Source organism: Oxyura jamaicensis, chromosome 2 (assembly GCF_011077185.1).
Source record: "Oxyura jamaicensis isolate SHBP4307 breed ruddy duck chromosome 2, BPBGC_Ojam_1.0, whole genome shotgun sequence".
NCBI classification, from domain to species: Eukaryota; Metazoa; Chordata; class Aves; order Anseriformes; family Anatidae; genus Oxyura; species Oxyura jamaicensis.
In genome coordinates, this window is record NC_048894.1 from 142,612,384 (window position 1) to 142,623,555 (window position 11,172).

The window sequence follows — 11,172 nt, forward strand, 5'->3', positions numbered from 1 at the left end:
ATTCTATGAACACTGACCCCCAGGGAACACCACTAGTGACTGGTCGCCAGCTCTCCATTCACCACTACTCTCTGGGCCCAGCCATCCACCTAGTTTTTAAGTGAGCAAAGAGTGTACCTGTCCAAGCCATGGGCTTCCAGCTTTTCCAGGAGAACACTATGGGGGACTATGTCAAAGGCCTTTCTAAAGTCTAAGTAGACTACATCAACAGCCTTTTCCTCATACACCAGGTGGATCACCTGGTCATAGAAGTAGATGTGGTTCATCAGGCAGGACTTGCCTTTCATGAACCGATGCTGACTGGGCCTGATCCCCCATTTGTCTCACATATGTTACATGATTGCATTAAAGGTAACCTGCTTTATCACCTTTCCTGGCACTGAGGTCAGGCCTGTAGTTCTCCAGGTCCTCCTTATGACCCTTCTTATAGATGGGTGTCACATTAGCAAGTCTCCAGTCGTCTGGGACCTCTCTGAATTACCATGACTGTTGATATATGATGGAAAGCAGCCTAGAAATCACATCCACCAACTCCCTAAGCACCCTTGGGTGGATCCAATCTGGCCCCATGGACTTGTAGCAGTCCAGGTGGAGCAACAGGTCTCTAACTCTTTCCACCTGAACTGTGGGGTGGGCTGTTCTTCTGCTCCTTGTGCCAGACTTCCAGGTCAGGAGGCTGAGTACCCTGAAGATAAGTGGTCTAGCTAACAAAGACCACTAGTAAAGATGGACAAAGACATCTAGTAAAGAAGACATTAAGAACCTCAGCCTTTTCCTTATCCTCAGTAGTCTTGTTCCCCTCTGTGTCCAGTAAAGAATGAAGGTTCTCCTTGGCCTGCCTCTTGCCGTTAATATATTTATAAAAACATTTTTTTTATCCTTCACCATAGTGTCCAGGTTGAGCTCATACTGGGCTTTGGCCTTCCTGTTTTTTTCTCTGCATATGCTGTCAACTTCCTTGTACTCTCCCTGAGTTGCCTGCCCCTTCTTCCACCAAACATAAACTCTCCTTTTCTCTTGGACACTCAGCAAAATTATCTGTTCAGCCACGCCGGTCTTCTTCCCTGCCAGCTTACCTTACGGCACACAGGGACAGCCTGCTCCTGTGTCTCTAAGACTTCCTTCTTGAGGAGCATCCAGCCTTCCTGGATCCCTCTTCCTTCAGGACTGACTCCCAAGAGACCCTCCCTACCAGAGTCCTAAACAAATCAAAGTCTGCCCTCCGGAAGTCCAAGGTAGCAGTTTTACTGACACCCCTCCTGACTTCAAAAAGAATAGAGAAGTCTCCCATGTCATGGTCACTTTGCCCAAGACAACTCACTACCACCACATCTCCCACCAGTCCTTCTCTGTTCATGAACAGCAGGTCTAGTGGGGCACCCCCTCTGATAGGCTCACTAAGCAGCTGAGTCAGGAAGCTGTCTTCCACGCACTCCAGGAACCTTCTAGTCTGCTTCCTCAGGGCTGTATTGTATTTCCAGTTTATGTCTGGGAAGTTAAAGTCTCCCATGAGGACAAGTGCTGGTGATTGAGAGACTTCTGCCAGATGCTTATATAACACCTCATCCATCTCTTCATCCTGGTTTGGCGGTCTATAACAGACCACCACCGGCATGTCCACCTTGTAGGGCAACCCCCTGGATCCTTATCCACAGGGACTCTACCTTATCATTCCCAACCCTGAGCTCAACAGCATCAAAACATTCTCTAATATAGAGATCCACGCCACCACCCTTCCTTAGTTACCTGTCCCTTCTGAAGAGCTTGTAATCATCCATTGCAGCACTCCAGTCATGGGAGCAGTCACACCATGTTTCAGTGACGGTGACTAGGTCATAGTTTTCCTGCTGCACAATGGCTTCCAGCTCCTGCTATTTGTTGTGCATGTATATGGTGTAGATGCACTTGAGTTACGCCATTGCCCTCACCCCCAATCCTGAGACTACTCACCCAGGCTCAACTCTGTTGAGCCTCATTTCCTCCCTGTCCCCCTTTGTACTTAGTTTAAAGCCCTCTCCATGAGCCCTGCCAGCCCCTGGGCTAGAATCCATTTCCCTCCCTGTAGTGGGTTTACATGGCAAGGTTTTTGTAGCAGGTGGCCATAGGGGTGGCTTCTGTGGGAAGGATCTAGAAGCTGCCCCATGTTTGGTAAGGGCCCCACTCCTTACCAGAGCTGAGCCAATAAGTGATATTGTTTTGCACCTCTGTGAGAGCATATTTAAGACAGGGAAAAAACAAAACAAAACAACAACAACAACAAAAAAAAACGCTGCACACAGCAGCTGGGAGAGTGAAAGGAGTGAGGAACAGCCTTGCAGGCACCAAGGTCAATGAAGAAGGAGGGGGAGAGGTGCTCCAGGTGCCGGAGCAGAAGTCCCCTGCGGCCTGTGGTGAGAACCATGGTGAAGCAGGCTGTCCCCCTGCAGCCCATGGAGTACCACGGTGGAGCAGGATTCCATGCTCCAGCCCGTGGAGGAGACCATGGTGGAGCAGGTGGACCTGCACTGTCGGAGACTGGCCTGTGGAAGACCCCTGCTGGAGCAGATTCTGGGCTGGACCTGTAGGTCATGGAGAGGAGACCATGAAGGTGCAGGTGACCTGGCAGGAGCTGCTGCCCATGGGGGATCCAGGTTGGAGCAATTTGCTCCTGAGGGATGGACCCCGCAGTACAGACCCATATCTGGAGCAGTTCTTGAAGATCTGCTGCCTGTGGGAAACCCATGCAGGATCAGTTCAGCAAGGACTGCATCCTGTGGGAGGGACCCCACTGCACAGGTGACTGAGAAGGAGCGGTGGAGAAGAAGTGCTAAAGACTGACCATAACCCCCATTCCCCTGCGCCGCTCAGGGGGAGGAGGTGGAAGAGGGTGGATGGGGGGGAAGGTGCTTTTGGTTTATTTCCTTTGTTTCTTGCTTCTCTAGCTTGTTAGTAATAAGAAACAAATCTGTCTCCCTATGCTGAGTCTGTTTTGCCCATCATGGTAATTCCTGCATGATCTCCCTGTCCTTATCTTAACCCTTTGAGCCCTTTTCATTGTGTTTTCTCCCGGTTCCTCTTTGAGGAGGGGAAGTGAGAGAGCAGTTGTGGTGGAGCTCAGCTGCCCACCTGAGTAAACCCACCACACTCCTTGAGAGAGGTGGGACACATAGGCAGTAATCAGGGCAGGTGCTGAGTAAGCCTCCCCATGATCCAAACCCACAAAATTCCTGTGATGGCACCAGCCTCTCAGCCATGTATTAATCAGCTGGGCCTTCCAGGTCTGCTCAGTATCCCTCCCCACTACTGAAGGGTTAGAGGAAAACACCATGTGCTCACTCTTTCCATCCAGTAACTTCCCCAGTCCCCTGAAGTCCCTTTTGATAGCCTTCAGGCTTCTCTCAGCAATTTCATCACTGCCAGCCTGAATTATCACTAAGGGGTAATAATAGGAGGGGTGAACAAGGTCAGGAAGTTTCCCGGTAATGTCCCTGACCTGGGCCCCAGGTAGGCAGCAGACTTCCCTATGGGTAGGGTCCAGCCAATGTATGGGGCCCTCTGTTCCCCTCAGAAGGGAGTCGCCTATGACCATTACCCTTTTTTCCTTCTTGTTGGAGGAAGTCTTGAGGTGTAGAGTCAACTTTGCCCTAGACAGTCTCCTGGGTGGACTTTGTACCACATCCTTATCCCCTGTCCCTCAAGCTCCAGGGCCTCATACCTATTGTGTAAGGGCACCTGGGGAGGCAAGGCGGGTAGGGAGGGGACTCACCTGTGACACTAAGCAGGGACCTGTTTCCATTTCTCTCCATCTCTCAGGTCCCCTGACAGCAACAGGGCAGTGGTCCACCAATATTTAGGCTATGTCAACCCCGGTGCCTTTCTCTCGGGCATGGCAGGGAGTGCTCCATTGGTCTAACTCCTGCTCACTCTCCCTGGTAGTCCTTAATCTCTCTACTTCCTCCTTGAGCTCTGCCACCAGGCTGATCAGATCCTCCACCTGCTTGTACCTCATTCCGGCAGTATCTCTGTCACCCTCCATTGGTAGCAACAGGCTCAGGCAATCCCTGAAGCCAGAGACCTGAACAGACACATCTTTGGGCAGGCACTTAGCCTGGGTTGCCACAGTATTTTTGGTAAGCATTTTAGTGAGCGCTTGCTGCCTGGTGGTGACCATGGCTGGGCTTGCTGTCCAGGAGGTACCTGGTAGGTGAGGTGGTCTCCTGAGTGGAGAGGGATACTCCACCCTCCCTGCACAAACTGCTGTGCCAGCTGCCATGCCAAATGCCATGCCACACCCTTACTGACGTACCACACCCTGTTAGCCCACCCTGTTTACCACACTCCCTAGGGGCTGCCTTTGTACAGTGGTGGTGGTGGGCTGCTGGCTCCACTGAAGCCTTGTCAGCCACCCTCGTGAAGGCTGCTGGATCCTGGCAGCTCCTTCAGCTGCCTTGTGTGGCCTTGATGCAGATAACTACCTGCCCGCAACAATCCCCTGTTCTACTGCAGAACATGACTGCCTTGGAGCCAGTCACCTGGTGAGTGGCTGAGTATTGGAATTATATTTTGAAGCCTTTTAATGATGATATCCATTTACCACTCCTGTTTGTAACTCTGCCCAGGACTTTCCAGTAACTAATCTCACCCTCAAATTGAAATCAATTTACTTTAAGAGAGGCTTCTCTCTCCACCTCTTTAATAATACAAATACCAACCTATTTCTCACCCAGCTGGCTCTTGTTAGATTTGCATAGCTGAATTGTTGGAAAACTGCCTTTTGTATTAAAGATACAGAATGATTTTATATAAAAGTTTAGATTGATTCATGGATAAGTAAAAGAGATTCTTCCTTCCACCAAGCTCCCCCCCTCCTCCCTCCTGCCTAACCTGGCTAGATCATTTGCTTCTACTTTCAGGCAAGAGGTAGGTATGTAGACAGTAGAAGCTTATTTTTTCCAGGGGAAGAACATAGTGTATCTTCTGTAATGGAAGTACAACAAAAATAAACTGGACTGAAGAAGACAACATATCAAGAAAATATATATCCTGGGCTGTATTTAGAAAGATACAAAGCTCCAAGTTCAAAACAAACAAACAAACAAAAACTAAGTAGGAAATATTGCTATCTAAATTCAGAGTATGAGAGTAAGTTTAAAACAAACACACAGAATTTTACGTATTGGCTTCAAAACAAAAAGGAGCTTCAGAAAGAGTTCAGATTAAAACATGAAGTTTCAATTTGACAGTTTTCTATGCCTAGTACAAAGTCTTACTAAAAACTCAGAAATGGAGAAATGATGAAAAGACTATTTGCACAGGAGGCGTTCCTCCCATGTTTTTTTGGATGTTTTACCTCCAATCTGCTAAATTAATTATTCACATGTGAGCTATATGTCTCCATTATGTCAATGGAAATCTAATCAGGATAGTCAATAGATCTTGGAGGGCAATTTGGTTGAGCTGGTGTCTGAGTATTTCTGTAGATTCTGTTGCTAGCTCTGTATTGACTGTCCTGGGAGTTTAGACACTCAGCTCATATGGGGACCCCTATATTTAGACAGAAAAAAATAGGTGTTTAAATTTGGAACTGAATTTCACTTAATCTGCCATGAAATAATGGTATCAGTAAAACATGGGAGCACTATATCATATACGCATACTGAAATAAAACATACAGAAAATATATATATATATATTTCTAAAAATAAAAATCTTTATCTTGATAAGAAGAAAGAAGGCAGTATAAGAAGTATAAGCAGTATAAGAAGTATAAGCTTCTATCCACAGCATTACAACCTCACGGATTAGACTCGTCTTTTTCATTTTACACAATAGAACTTAAAGTATACTTTTCTACTTTAATACTATCTTGTGGTATGGGTTGCATCAAATTATAGTCTTCCTGGTTTTTCTGCTGTTTTCTTTTTTCTTTTCTTTTTTTTTTTCTTTTTTTTTTTTTTTTTTTTACTTTTTTTTTATTTTTTTTTTTTTTTTTTCTACCTATTTTACTAAATGTTGTGAGATATTGTTCAGAATGTTTCAAATTATACTACATAAAGTCAAAGTGACAGTGGTCTAAGTAAATGAAGGACAGCCTTAATATGTCCCTCTGAAACTATTTTGCCTTCTAGCTCTTCAATATTTTCACAACTGATCACACCAAAATTCATTTGGCCCTGTCCTGTTAGCTAGATTTTATTTCAAAGATCCACTATTTTGGTTGGAAAATAATAAAGAGAAAGAAGTGTGAAAATGGGATGTTGTCACAGTTGAGACAGTTTTTTTTTTTTTTTTTTTTTTATATAGATCTTGAGTTCCTGTGGTGGTTTACGCAGCAGGGCAGCTGAACTCCACCACAACCACTCTCTCACTCCACCTCCTCAAAGGGAAAAGGGGAGAAAATATGATGGAAAGGGCTTAAGGGTTGAGATAAGGACAGGGAGATCACAACAATTATTGTCACAGGCAAAACAGACTCAACATAGGGAGATTAATATAATTTATTACCTATTACAAGATAGAGAAGTGAGAGACAAAGAAACTATAAACACCTTCCCTTCATCCACCTTCTTCTACCTCCTCTCCCTGAGAAGTGTGGAGGAACAGGGGTTGTGGAGAGCCTGTAACACTTTGTCTCCACTGCTCCAACATGAGGTCCCTCCCATGGGATACAGTCCTTCCTGAACTGATCCTTCATGGACTTACAAGGAAAGTAATAAATGTACATCAACAGCATTTAATCTGGCGTATAATTTGTCTGAGAGGATGCTATAGTTACTAGCACTAGAGATAATTTACTTATCCCTTCTGGGAAACCCTTACTAGCTTTTAATTACATGTGGAAGTTAAAGAGTGTCTGCAAAAGATTTAAAGGAAACAGCACATCAGAGTATTCTGTAATCCTGTCTAAGGATACTGTCATGAAGTATAAATAAGTGTGTTTTAAAAGCTTAAAAGAAGACAGAATTAAACTTAACCTTCTGAAAACCCTGGTAAAGATCTTAAGTTTTGAACTAGTGGGAAAAATATTAGGGACTTTTTTTTTTTTTTTTTTTTTTTTTTTTTTTTTTTTTTTTCTGTGAGTTAAGAAACACAGAATAGTTGAGAATGGAAGCCTCTGGAGGTCAACTACAACCACCAAAGCAGGGTCACTGAGTGCAAGGGACTCGGGTATATGCCCAGCTCAATTTTGAATAACTCCAAGAAAGGAGAATCCACAACCTCTCTGGGCAAACCTATTCCATTGCTCATTTACCTACACAGTGTCTATATATTTGCTTACATTTAAACAGAATTTTCTATATTTTTGGTTTTGCCCGTTACCTCTTGTGCTGTCACTGAGCACCAATGAGAAGCGTCTGTTTTCATCTTCTTTAGTCCCCTCTATCAAATATTTACACACATGGATAAGATCCCCCTGAGCCTTCTCTTCTCTAGATTGGAAGGTGCTGGTTCTCCTAGTCTTTCCTTAATTTCATATACCCCAGTCCTCTAATCATCTTTGTGGCCCTTCTCTGGCTCAGTCCAGTATGTTCACGTCTCTCTTATCCTGGGGAGCTCAGCACTGGACACAACACCTGGGTATGTCTCACCAGGGTTAAGCAGAGGGGAAAGACCCTCTACCTGCTGGCAATATTCTGCCTAGTGCAGCCCAGGAGGCTGTGGATTGTTTGTCATGGGTAGAAAATGATATACACTTAACTCAGAAGGGAGAAACAGCAATATGATTTATTGATAACAAAACTTATGTGAAATAAAAAAAAAGACTTGATGATGGCAAGGTACAGCTGGTTATAATTGGAAGATACACTTAATTACACACTGTATAAAAGAACCTATATATTACTCAAAGACACTAAAATAAAGACATTATATACTACATACTACATAGGGACTGCATAAGGAACTAGTTTAGGCAACATTACATCAAGGAAACCCTGCCATTGGGTCACAAGGTTCAAAGTGTATCCCTTCTTTTCTAAATTCCTGGTACTGACAAAGTAAGGAGCCTAGCAGGAGCCTAGGTGCAGCTGAATCCACTCCTAGGCCCAGACTTGGTCATCAGTTTATGTCTAAAGGACATAATTATGCTATAATTATGCATTATGCAAATCCTTTTTGCTACTTAGCTCAGATTATAAAGTGCAATGACAAAGCAGTGTGTTAGAACACTGTTACTTTCCCATTCCACTTACTGACTTTCTGTAGCAAAAAAGGTCTTCTCAACCTGCAGAAATAAATTTGGGAGGTCTTCCCGTCCAAGGAGAAGTCCTGGCACGCATCCCACTGTTGTGTTGGGAAAGCTCAAAGGGCTCTTGGACTACTCACTGTTTATGGTGTAAGATGGTTAATTTATGGTCGTGTTTGCATACAGTGTTATTTATTTTTTCCAGATTTGGCCAGCCCTGTGGTTTGGGAGGGGGATCAGGTGGGGTAGGTGGCAAGGTATTCATTGCTCAAATTAGCCCTAAGTTATTTGTCTTCTGTCTCCCCTGAATCAATCACAATCAGACACATTCATCATAACTGCCCTTGATGGTTATCTGTTTAGGCTGGATTATATACTGGGGAGTGGGAAGGAGGTGGGAAGGGAGGGAGGGAGAGGGAGTATGCCATCATGCTGTTTTTGCTGCAAGGGCAAACTGTTGGCTCATGGTCAGCCTGTTGTTCACCAGAACCACCAGCTCCTTTTCTCCAAAGCTTCTTTCCAGAAAGCTGCACCCCAGTGTGTGTATGGGCTTATTACTCTTTAGGAGCAGGACTTGGCTCCCCTTTTTGTTGAATTTCATGAAGTTGTTGTCATCTCATTTCTGCAGCCTGTCAAGCTTCCTCAGAAAGCTGGCTTGACCATCTGTTGTGTCAGTCACTTATACCAGTCTTGTATCATCTAGAAACTTGCTGAAGGTGTTCTCTGTCCCATTATCCAGGTCATTCATTAAGATCATAATATCACAGAATCATAGAATATCCTGAGTTGGAAGAGACCCACAAGTATCGAGTCCAACTCCTAGGTCCCAAAAGGATCACCCCAAAAATCAGACCATGTGTCTAAGAGCATTATCCAAATGCTTCTTGAACTCCAGCAGGCTTGGTAACATGACCACTTCCCTGCAGAGCCTGTTCCAGTGCCCAACCACCCTCTCAGTGAAGAACCGTTTCCTCATATCCAGCCTGAAACACCTCTGTTGCACCTTCAAGTCATTTCCTCAGGTCCTATCGCTGGTCACCAGAGAGAAGAGATCAGCGCCTGCCCCTTCAGTCCCCCTCATGAGGAAGCTGTAGACTGCGATGAGCTCTCCCCTCAGTCTCCTCTTCTCTGGGCTGAACAATCCAAGTGACTCCAGCCACTCTTCATATGTCTTCCGCTCCACAGCCTTCACCATCTTTATAGCCCTCCTTTGGACATTTTCTAACAGTTTTGTATCTTTCTTATACTGTGGTGCCCAAAACTGCACACAGTACTCAAGGTGAAGCCACACCAGTGCAGAGGAGAACAGGACAGTCACTTCCCTTGACCAGCTAGCAATGCTGTGCCTGATGTACCCCAGGGAATGTTTGGCCCTTCTGGCTTTCAAGGCACACTGTTGGCTCATGTTCAGCTTGCTGTTGATCTAAACCCCCAGATCTCTTTTTGCAGGGCTACTCTCTACCCTCTCATTCCTCTGTTTGTTTGTATTACTAAGGTACAGAATACAGCACTTGCTCTTGTTAAACTTCATATTGCTGGTGACTGTCCAACTCTCTAACTTGTTTAGGTCTCTCTGCAAGACCTCACCACCCCTGATGGAGTCAACAGCTTCACCTAATTTGGTATCATCCACAAACTTGCTCAAAAAACCTTCAAGTCCAAATTGTTTATTAAAACATTGAAGAGGTCCTAAAATGGAGCCCTGGGGAACCCCACTAATGACAGGTATATAACCTCATTTACAAGAACCCTCTGGGACCAACCAGTCATCCAATTGTTCACCCATCTTATTATGCTTTTATCTAACTGTATTCTGTTTATTTTGTACAGTATTAAAAGCTTTTCTGAAATCCAGAAAGATTACATCAACTGTCTTCCTTTGGTCAACTAGCTGGGTGATCTCATAAAATGAAATCAAGCTTGTTAAACGTGACCTTCCCCTTTGGAACTCATGTTGGCTGTTACGAATGACTGCATTGTCCTTCAGGTGTTTTTCAGCAACTCCCAGCATAATCTCCACAATTTTACCAGGCACTGAAGTGAGACTGACGGGATCTTCTTTCTTGCCCATATTGAAAACTGGGATGTCAAACTGTATTGGCCCAAGCCTGGACCCTTGGGGTACAACACTAGAGACTGGCCCCCAGCTGAACTTTTTGCTGCTGTCCACATTATTTGAGCCTGGAAGTTCTGATTTTCCATTCACCTCACTAACCATGTATCTAGCCTTTATTTCATCAGCTTGCCTATGAAGACATGATGGAAGTCTGTGCTGAATACCTTACTGAAGTCATAAACAATTTCCCTCATCTACTGAGCCAGTCATCTAGCTGTAAAAATTATCCAGTTGGTCCAGCATGATATTCCATTCATGAGTACATGCTAAACAGTCTCAGCCTCCTTCTTGTCCTTCATATGTTTGGAAATGACCTCTACAAGTTCTTTGCAAGCTTCAGCTCCAGATGGCCTTTGGTTTTCCTAGATACATCCATGCATGGTCAGTATCTCTATATTGCTCCCATGCCAGCTGTCCCTTCTTCCACCTCTTTTATACTTCCTTTTGATATTTGAAATTTACCAGTAGTTTCTTATTTATCCATGCAGGTCTTCTGCCGCCCTTTCTTGACTTCCTACTCATCAAGATGAACCATTCTTGAGTTTGGAGAAGGTGATCGTTGAAAGTCATTCACTTCTCCTGGATCTCTGTTCTCTCCAGAACTCATTACCATGGGATTTTCCCCTCAACAGGCTAGTTTTCTCTTCTGAAGTCCAAAGACTTTTTTTTCTGGTTTCTACCTCTTGGGATCCAGAACTCCCCCATCTCACATTCACTAGAGCCAAGGTTGCCCCGGTCCTCACATCTCTAATTAGGTCTTCCTTATAAGGTCCAGAAGAGTGTCCTGACTGTCTTCTTGATTACCTGTGTTAGGAAGTTGCCATCAATGGACCCCAAAAACCTCCTGGATTTATTATGTCCTGCCATGTTATTGTGCCACCAAGTTTCCTGG

The 11,172-nt window shown here is 44.7% G+C and overlaps 1 long non-coding RNA gene across 1 annotated transcript in view; it reads right to left on the bottom strand.

The window, feature by feature from the left end:
• Nucleotides 1-1,216: 1,216 nt before the first annotated feature.
• The window catches only part of LOC118162968, a 25,409-nt gene continuing 15,453 nt past the window's right edge, over nt 1,217-11,172 (bottom strand). The window contains exons 2-3 of the long non-coding RNA XR_004748748.1: nt 11,024-11,027; nt 1,217-1,442 (exon numbers count right to left, since the gene is read on the bottom strand). This is a non-coding gene — a long non-coding RNA (uncharacterized LOC118162968). The remainder of the gene's footprint in view (nt 1,443-11,023; nt 11,028-11,172) is intronic.